Genomic DNA, 11,336 nt, shown 5'->3' on the forward strand with positions numbered 1-11,336 from the left:
AACACATTTTACAAACAAGGATTATTACTACTACAGATTCCATGGCAAATAAATTTAGACATACTGGAAAACTATAGAAACCCTGATATATATATATATATATATATATATGGGTGAACTGTGTATAATTATTTTGTATTTATGTATATATATATATGTATTTATATATGTTCATATATATATTTCAATATATACATGTACGTGTATATACATATACATATATATATATATATATATATATATATATATGTATACACATATATGAAACCTTACCGAATTGTATTTAGTCACTTTTGATCAACTTAATAATGCATACTTTCTGAATAAAATTATTCATGTCTTTCAAAAAAACAATCTTACTGACCCCAAACTTATAAACGGTAATGTGAGACCAAAGAAAATGTAAAAATGTAAATCACCAACGTGTGTGTCTAATGTGTCCCTCCACGCCTGGCTGTGCTTGTTCTTCTGTTCCCCAAATGTTCTCCAGGGACGCGGGCCCTGCAGTGAGACACAGATCCAGCTAGGTTACAAAGTGAGAAATAATCATTCATTAACCTTTGGCCCGCTGGGTCTGGAGATCGACCCGCTCCGGAGACAAACCCCATTGTTCCCCGTCCTACTGCAGCTGGGTCAAGCCAATTGACTACACTCATAATGATCTTAACGGGATTAAGTGGGCAAACACGCCCGAGAGTTCTTTTTTCAATTACACCACGAGTCATTTACATGAAGTGAAGCAGAGAGCCAATAACCCAGACCTGAAACACAGCGGCCCTCTGGGAATAACGGCCCTGAGCTGTCCTGCCTTCAACACAGGCTGGATTTAAGTGTGTGTAATACAGAGAGGAGAAAGCTTGTCTTTGACATGTTGTCTTGTAACTCATTCCCCTGGGAAAGTGCTTTCATTCACACAGGGCGACAAAGAAGTTAATGAATCTGGCAATTTAGTGCAGCTGCAGCATGAAAAAGTGAGTTTATTTATTTATATGTTTAGTCCATTAAATAATTATTTCCTCCTTTGTCCTCTGAGATGTTTCATTTATGCACCGTATTGAAACCGTGATCATAAGGTGGCAAAGAGATAAACAGATTGCAATTATACACCCCAGAAATTTCTGAAGAAAACAATTGTGTTTGCCCATGCATTATACAACACTAGGGTGGTTGCCAGGGTGTTGCTATGGAATTTCTAAGGTGGCTGGCAGGGTGTTGCTTTGCCACTGCTAGGGTGGTTGCCAGGGTGTTGCTATGGAATTTCTATAGTGGCTGCCAGGGTGTTGCTTTGCAAATGCTACGGTGGTTGCCAGGGTGTTGCTATGGAATTTCTAGAGCCGCTGCCAGGGTGTTGCTTTGCAAATGCTAGGTTGGTTGCCAGGGTGTTGCTATGGAATTTCTAGAGCGGCTGCCAGGGTGTTGCTTTGCAAATGCTAGGGTGGTTGCCAGGGTGTTGCTATGGAATTTCTATAGAGGCAGCAAGGGTGTTGCTTTGCAAATGCTAGGGTGGTTGCCAGGGTGTTGCTATGGAATTTCTAAGGTGGCTGCCAGGGTGTTGCTTTGCAAATGCTAGGGTGGTTGCCAGGGTGTTGCTATGGAATTTCTAAAGTGGCTGCCTGGGTGTTGCTTTGTAACTGCTAGGGTGGTTGCCAGGATGTTGCTATGGAATTTCTAGAGCCGCTGCCAGGGTGTTGCTTTGCAAATGCTAGGTTGGTTGCCAGGGTGTTGCTATGGAATTTCTAGAGCGGCTGCCAGGGTGTTGCTTTGCGAATGCTAGGGTGGTTGCCAGATTGCTGCTCTGAAATTTCTAAGGTGGCTGCCAGGGTGTTGCTTTGCAACTGCTAGGGTGGTTGCCAGATTGTTTCTCTGGAATTTCTAAAGTGGCTGCCTGGGTGTTTGTTATGCAACTGCTAACGTGGTTGCCAGGGTATTGATGTGCATTTGGAAAGGTGGTTGAAAGGGTGTTGCTATGGAATTACTAGAGTGGCTGCCAGGGTGTTGCTTTGCAGCTGCTAGGGTGGCTGCCAGGGTATTGATGTGCATTTGGAAAGGCGGTTGAAAGGGTGTTGCTGAGGAATTTCTAGAGTGGCTGCCAGGGTGTTGCTTTGCAGCTGCTAGGGTGGCTGCCAGGGTATTGATGTGCATTTGGAAAGGCAGTTGAAAGGGTGTTGCTGAGGAATTTCTAGAGTGGCTGCCAGGGTGTTGCTTTGCAAATGATATGGTGGTTGCCAGATTGTTGCCCTGGAATATCTAGGGTGGCTTCCAGGGCGTTGCTATGGATTTTCTAAGGCGGCTGCTAGGTTGTTGCTTTTGCAACTGTTAGGGTAATTGTCAGGGTGTTTCTATGGGATTTCTGGGGGCTGCAAGGGTGATCCTATGCAACTGGAAATGCTGTTGAAAGGGAGTAGCTATAGAATTTCTAGGGTGGTTGCCAGGGTGTTTCTTTGGAATTTCTAGAGTGGCTGCCAGGGTGTTGCATTGCAACTGCAAGGGTGGTTGCCAAGGTGTTGCTATGGGATTTTTAGGGTGGCTGCCAGGGTGTTGCCTTGCAACTGCTAGGTTGATTGCCAGGATGTTGGCATGCAACTGTTAGAGTGTTTGCCAGGGCGCTGCTATGCAAATGATAAGATGATCTGATTGAGGTTGCATGACTTTCTGGTCTTAAATGGCTAGGGTTCCTCCTTTAATGGTGGTTTATGCTACTGGGACGGGTTACACACCGAAGTTTAATGCTTAGTATTAAAATCGTTATCAACAGTTATATAGTGATGCTCAACTTAGCAAGAACCACAATTAACACATGACTGTCCTTTCCTCTCTGACAAAACAAAAACACAATTTTGTGTGGTCTTTTGGATTTCACATATCAGCAGTTTCTTATTAGTGCACTGGAAGATGTGTAGATCTCCGCCAGGACAGACCGGAGCGACTGATGACTGACTGGTGATGAGAGGATGAGAATAATGTGATAATAATGACCCTCCTCACCTCGCTGCGCTGATGTAAGCACTGCTGTCACCTGTGTCCATCAGAAGAGGTCAAAGGTTAGGAGATAATGATGTTACGTTTTGATAACAGAGAGGAGGCGAGACAGGGATCGATGACCATGCGTCTCCGTCACCTTGAGCTGGCCGGAGGACGCCGACTCTCAGCCGACACACGCAGATCTGCTGAAAAAAAAAAAAAAGCACATTCAACTCACATTAATTATTAGGATATGAGAAGCATATGCATAGTGTACTGTTGCTATATCAGTTCTCTAACACAGATAAATATCCAATTGTTTTAGATGGTACTGTGTTTACCGTTCAAAAGTTATTTTTTAAAGTAGTTACTTTTGTTCAACAAGGATGCATTAAATTGATCAAAAGTGACAGTAAAGACATTTATAATGTTACAATATAATTCATTTTAACTTTCTAATAAGACTATAATGTGAATTTTTTTTTATTGTAAAACTTTTTTTTTTTAAATATATGTTTTTTGAGCAGCTTATCAGGGTATTATAATGATTTCTGAAGGATCATGTGACACTGAAGACTGGAGTAATGATGCTGAAAATGCAGCTTTGGATTCTTGAGTTGTTATAATATTTCACAATATTATTTTTGAATTAATCAAATAAGCTAAAAGGCATTGTACAACATTATATTTAATGGGGAAAAAGGCATTGTAAACAAATATAAAAATACTCTACTGTCTTTAGGTCTTTCAGACTGTTATTCGAGAGCTTGTGCTGAGTGGAGAGAGTTCCCACCGTTCAGCTGAAAGTAACAAGACTTTGATCCCTGGATCTAAAATCCCAGAGAGTTGCAGATTCCTCGTCAATTACGCTCATCTTCGGAATGCTCACTATGCAGCCCTTCCTTCGTAGGCACTAAACTATCCCGCAGTACCCGGTTTCACACCAGAGCAGCTTTGCAAGGCCTTGTAGAAAACTTTCATTGGCAACATGATTTATGCAGTATTTGTACATTTTTCTGTTGCTCAAGTTTCCTGTTATTTTTACTTGCACATTGCTTGGATTATTACGCTGATATATGATAATCGTAATATTAATACTACTACTAACAATAATTTTATTTCCAAAAATAAAATTGTAAATAGATACTATATATATATATATATATATATATATATATATATATATATATACTGTATATACTGTGTATTCAATTGATTTTTTTTTTATAATTTTTTAATAAATTATTCAATCAGTTTTAAAAAATGCTACACATTTTCTAAAGCAGAATTATCATTAAAGTTAAAGCCCTTGAAATGTTTTAGTAACATCAATGTGATATTAATTGATTTTTACTGTTGTAATTGCCAATACGGAGCCTCTAAAGGGACATGGTGATGGAAAAAGAAATATGGGATGGGATGAAAAAATGACATGTCAATACTTTTCCATTCACTTGCAAATGTTCTTGGTTCCCCCGAGAAACATTGTATTCACTCTCAATACCTCTGCAATCCCTCGCAAGACTTTTGCATTTGCTCGCTTGAGAACTCAAATGTTTTGAGTGAATGTACGTATTCTTTCCTCCCATCACATATTTTTTTCCTTCACCGTGACCTTTATGGGTTAAAGAACTGAAATAAATGATATTATATTATTAAAAGAGTTGGAAAGAAATAAGCCGTTATAGAATAATCAACAGAGGATGATGATGATGATAATAATACTAAACGTTAATACTAATAATTTATGAAACTAACATGCATTTGCTGGGATGTTTTCACTTTGTAAGGCCTGATTTCTATTTCCCGTTGCAGACAGTAATTTGTCATTTGTTATGTAAACATAGAACTTATAAAAAACATAGAGCTGAAAAACATGTTGAATAAAAAAAAAAGAATAACAAAGAACAAATGTACAGTAACCATTACTCATGTAATGCAACTAAGACAAATGAGCTCCAGCGAGAGTTGTAGAAGACAAAGTTACTCTAGAACAGCAACACAGTTTGATCTTTACCTCTGCAGAGAGGCACGATGGAGCACAAACCTTAAACACAAAGCAGCAGGACACCCAAAGATGGAGCGAGAGAGAGAGAGAGAGAGAGAGAGAGAGAGAGAGAGAGAGAGAGAGAGAGAGAGAGAGAGAGAGAGAGAGAGATAGAGAGAGAGAGAGAGAGAGATGCCAGTGTCAGTTGCTCTGGGAACTTAAAACCACAGATGACAGCGAGGGTCGTCTTAAACGTCGAGATGGATTGGCTCCTTATGACAGCGCCAGGCATGGTTAAATGTTTGTCTCACTTGATACAAATGAGCATTTCAACAACTACTGCAACTAAGACTGCATTAACTATTGACGACGGCTCATAAATAAGAAAAAGCTAATGATTTACTCTATAAATATACATGCCTTTGCTGTAAAGGATCAAATTTATACCAAAAAACTTTTAAAGACAAGTAAAGACATTTATAAATGTTACAAAATATTTCTATTTCAAATAATTGCTGTTCTTTCTATTCATTAAATAATCCTGAAAATCTTTTTATCACGGTTTCCACCAAAAATATTAAGCAGCGCAACTGTTTTTGTTTTTCAACATTGATAATAATTAGAAATGTTTCTTGAACAGCAAAAACTAGGATTAGGATATGCTTTTAAAACTTATATTTAAAATTTATTAATTAAATAAAATTATCATCAATATACACTCACCTAAAATATTATTAGGAACACCTGTTCAATTTCTCACTAATGCAATTATCAATTATGATTCAAGCTGATAGAAGAGCAACTTTGACTGAAATAACCACTCGTTAAAACCGAGGTATTCAGCAAAGCATTTGTGAAGCCACAACACACACAACCTTGAGGCGGATGGGCTACAACAGCAGAAGACCCCACCGGGTACCACTCATCTCCACCACAAATAGGAAAAAGAGGCAACAATTTGCAAGAGCTCACCAAAATTGGACAGTTGAAGACTGGAAAAATGTTGCCTGGTCTGATGAGTCTCGATTTCTGTTGAGACATTCAGATGGTAGAGTCAGAATTTGGCGTAAACAGAATGAGAACATGGATCCATCATGCCTTGTTACCACTGTGCAGGCTGGTGGTGGTGGTGTAATGGTGTGTGGGATGTTTTCTTGGCACACTTTAGGCCCCTTAGTGCCAATTGGGCATCGTTTAAATGCCACGGCCTACCTGAGGATTGAAGGATCCTAATTATCCTACTTTCAGCAGGATAATTAAAAAGCTCATAAAGAGATTGTAAAACTAATCCATATGAATTGAGTGGTTTAGTTAAAATTTTTATATTATAAACATATTGAATTTTGTCTTTTATTCACATTTAAGCATAATTCAGAAAATATAAACAGAGGCTCAACAGAGTCTGCTTGACAAATCTCATCGGTTCTTGCTGAAGCTCAAACATGCTGCGTAACAAAAGCGAAAATCCTTGACCTTCTGTTTACCACAATGTGTCGGTTGATGTGAATAAAAGCCTAAATTAAATCTGGTCATCATATAAAGCGATTATGTCTGTTCAGAAAATTTGGACTGAACCCCTCAACTCACATTGACTAGTTTTACGATCTCTTTTTGACCCATCAAAGTGTAGTTACGTTGCTGTCAATGGAGGGACAGAAAGCTCTTAGATTTAATCAAAAATAACTTAATTTATGTTCAGACAACACTATCTCACGCCCAATTCGTACGAATTCGACGAATGATTAAAAAGTGTCTAATTCGTACTAATTCGTACGAATTTGTCTAAACCCACGTGATGGTTAGGTTTAGGGGCGGGGGAAGGGGTATGTCATTCGTACGAATTCATACAAATTGGCCAATTCGTAAAATATTTACGATTTATCAAAATCGTACTAATTCGTACGAGTGAGGTCGTATGAATTGTTAAGAATTAGCCAATTTTTAATCATTCGCCGAATTCGTACGACTTGGTCGTGAGATCAGGTTGGTTCAGAAGATGAACGAAAGTCTTACAGATTTGGACAAACATCAGGGTGAGTAAATGATGACAGAAACCTCACGAGAATGAACCTTTGGTTGAACTTTAACCCTTTAAGTTCAACCAAATTTGATTGTTGAGCCAACAATTTAATAAATATTACATATGTTGGAATCAGATCATTATTCACAATAATTAAGTTATTTCATCTTATGAATTTAATAAAACGACTAAGAAAATGAATAAAAGAATCTATCATCCTTTAAAACTGGATTTCTGAATTTGAGACACTCTCACACTGTACTCCCTCTTTTAATGCACTTTAGACATTGCACATAACACACATACACACACAAAAAAGGAAAAGATAGGAACTGATGAGATGTGGGGGAAGGTTATCTTATATTATATTATCTTATTATATCATATTTTATTTTATACAGGATTGACAATGGCAATTGTTACATAGGAGGAAGGATGGAAATAAAAATCAATATTGGCAGTATGGTGGTAGTGGGGAGTGGGATGGTGACGGTAATGACAATGGTAATAAATAAAAAATGGTTACTTTGTTTACGCATACACACACATACACATACCCACACTCACCCGCTCACATACACACTTAGATCATGGATTTACAAGATTGCTCACTACTGCACTATGTTGGTATGTTTGTATGTGCAGTGATGTGAATAAGTGTTTGCCCCCATGCTAAAGTTGCCTAAAAAGAGGAATAAAAAATCATCTTTTGGATATTGATCTTAATGCCTTAATTAGAAAAATGAGGAAAACTCCAACCTTTAAGGACACCAATTTTCTTTGTGAATGAATAATGTATCATAAATAAATAAATGTTTTTCCTTAAAATACAGGGTGCATAAGTCATTGCCCCCCTATGTTAAATTCCCATAGAGTCAGGCAGATTTTTATTTTTAAAAGCCAGTTATTTCATGGATCCAGGATAATATGCATCCTGATAAAGTTCCCTTGGCCTTTGAGATTAAAATATCCCCACATCATCACACACCTTCCACCACACCTAGAGATTGGCATGGGGTACTTTCCATAAGATCATCTTTCAATGCAAATCAAACCAGCTTCTAACTGAAGTAAAACCATGCCAATCTCTAGGTGTGGTGGAAGGTGTGTGATGATGTGGGGATATTTTAATTATATAAAGCTTTTAAAAATAAAAATCTGCCTGACTCTATGGGAATTTAACATAGTCCTGTCCTGTCTTATGCACCCTGTATTTTAAGGAAAAACATTTATTTATTTATGATACATTATTCATTCACAAAGAAAATTGGTGTCCTTAAAGGTTGGAGTTTTCCTCATTTTTCTAATTAAGGCATTAAGATCAACATCCAAAAGATGATTTTTTATTCCTCTTTTTAGGCAACTTTAGCATGGGGGCAAACACTTATTCACACCACTGTATGTCTGACTGTTATATTAAAAAAAAAAACAAAAAAAAAAACTGGATTTCACCCTGTGTTTAAGAATGCGTCCCTCTTTATCAAAGCTCAGTTGCCAGCGCCGGGATCCTCTCATTTGCGGGACAGCCGACGATAGGATGAAAGCAGGTAGCGCCCCGTGCGGCCGTCCACACATGGTCCACATTAGCGCTGGGACGTCCCGCTGAACTCCACCCCCGCACCCCTGAGTGGCTCAGCCCGCTGACAGACAGGCCATGCTGAAATCCAGAAAGCGTTACATGGCCTCTTTGATACTGGCTGATTTATTGGGCCTTGGCACCAGTTGTGAATGTCTTCAGCGACGGAGAGGCTCGTCTGTGTAAGAGGATAGTGTCTATCAGATGGCAGGCCGACAGCACAACAAATGCCGCACCATTTCCACATATTATTCAGGCTTACGAAGGCTATGCGTTTCACCCGCCCCCTTCTGCGGCCGAACATATGTTACCAGGCCCCCATAACCACTATTTAATTGCTTTCGGTAAGAGATGGACCCGCTCATACTCTTGTCCGATGAGGCTGAGCTTTTCTCTCTTTTACGTTTTCATCACCATTTCATTTTCATTTTTCATGCCATTGGAGCTGGTTGTAAGGCTGTTTTAATATACAGGCTGAAAGGGACTGTTCTTAAACGTTTCATTCAAAGGAACTGTCAGATGTTTCCAATCACAGTTTAATTGTGTGATTGTTCATCCTCTCTTTCTCTCTGAAGCACGACCGGCTCGGTTCCAGGTATTCTCCAGAGAGAAGATCTAAAATCTTCTGGTTTTCGTTATTAACATAGACCGGAATTGCACTGCACGCTCATGGATATTTATGACAAAAACTAAAATCGAATCAATATTGACCATATTAATAAATCTTAGAAACTAAAGTATTTCAAACAACTTTTCAAGGCTGCATGTTTAGTGGAAATATATTAACTAATAATATCATAGCCCAGCAACTTTCAGGATTTCCCCTTCCCAACTTAATCCTGATCTACTTTATGTCCTGATGAATACTTAGTTTCACTTTTAACAACAGACAAAAGGAAGCTGTCCTGCACAGCAAGCCTTAAATGCAACTGTGTAGCTTGTTCTATAAAGAAAGCATTCATCATTTTGCATTGTTGATAATGTTATTCCTTCACTGAGATTAAGTCACAGGAGCCGTGAGACGCAACAGAGTGGAACTGTCTCCACTGTGAACCAGGGAGCCAGCAGAGGTCAAGGGTCAAAGCCGTGTCACAGCAGTTATGTTAATAATGATGTGCCTTTGTGGATTCACTCTGCTGCTGAAAGATATGATGATCACCCTTCTTTCTCACACTTCTTCACTATCTCTGAATCAGCTCACTTCTCTACTCTTGCTCAAATAAATGCCAATTTCTCTATTAAAAAATACACCAGCGTTTAACAATACACAGACTGCCAGTTTTTTTAAGTACACAATGCCAAACTAGAGTAGAGATAAAATGTAGAAAAGAAGAAAAGTAAACAAGTGCCACAACATTATTTCTTTTAATTTATCATTTTATTGTGCACATTTTCTTTACAGCCATATGAGGCTATAATAAAACATGCTCTTATAAGAAATCCCTCTAATAAGAATTATAATAGTCTATTGTCTGATTGTTTTGTGGCATACGCTGTGCATCGTATTTTGAACTTCTGGATTTCCGTGAACCATTCAATTAACCTTTACTAAAATTGACTAAAATCTAAAAATGTATTAAAAATCAGATTCATATTATATCATATTAGTATTCTAAAATGAATTAGACTTTCCAACTACATATGAGAGACTTATAAGACTTTCATTTTTGCCTTACATCAAACGGCTGTAAAAAAAGATTCATGCATAATACAATATGATATGATAAAAGAAAGCAGGGGGAAATAGCAATGTTGTGATTTGTGTGATGTTGTCTAATACTACATCACTACTCAATAGAGTGGCGCAAATCCGGAAGTTAGCATCCACTGTAAATTTTTGTTTAAAAAAAAGCATGATTTGTTAAATCTTCTGTCAAATCAACTTAGATAATTTGTGTTGTTCAGATAACATAATATTTTGAGTTTCTGATTTTTAAATCAATCTCCTTCATTGTTTTAACTCACTTTTTCCATTTCAATGAACTTGAATTTTTGAGGAAACCAGGTTACTTCATTTTTTAAGTTAAACCAACAATATATATATATATATATATATATATATATATATATTTTTTTACAGTGAATGGTTCTCTCAACAAAAACCCAATAGGATTTTGGATTATTGTAGAATATAAGGTCTGTGACAAACAAAAGCTTATGATTAGATAAGATTATGATAAGATCGATTATGATGATAAGATAGATTATGATAAGGCTAATAAATGAACTGCATCACTATTGTATGATTTCAATGTCACCATCACTAAGCTTCCAACGACTAGTCTGTTTTACCCTCTGGTGCTCTTTGGTCATTTTTGATAGAAGTCGTAGAAAAGAATTGATAGAATACGTCATTTTTATTTATTTATGTATTTTTTTTAGATTGTTTTTCGTCATTGGAATGGTAAAAAAACTTGTTAAAGATTTTTGGCACTTGCTATGTGAACACACACCAGAAAAAAAAAAATCAATAAAATTAAATAAAAAAAATCGAAAAAAAAAAAAAAAATCGAAAAAAAAAAAATCACACATACTACTATCAACAATTACTGGATTGGGAATGAATGGGAAGCAAATTTCACCAAGTGGACATTTTTGGTACTGTGCTCAAACTATCTTAATGAATGCCAAGTTCTTTTAGAGATATCAAGCTCTATATATATTATGGAAGTTATGGCTTTAATTTTCTCTCAGTCTTAGAAAAATGCACAGAAATACTATTTTAAATTTTTATATGAAATATATTTACTCTATGACGATAAACATTAAATTCAATAACTTTTTTAAAGTTA

This window comes from Pimephales promelas, chromosome 9, assembly GCF_988280905.1.
Source record: "Pimephales promelas chromosome 9, fPimPro1.hap1.1, whole genome shotgun sequence".
NCBI lineage: Eukaryota > Metazoa > Chordata > Actinopteri > Cypriniformes > Leuciscidae > Pimephales > Pimephales promelas.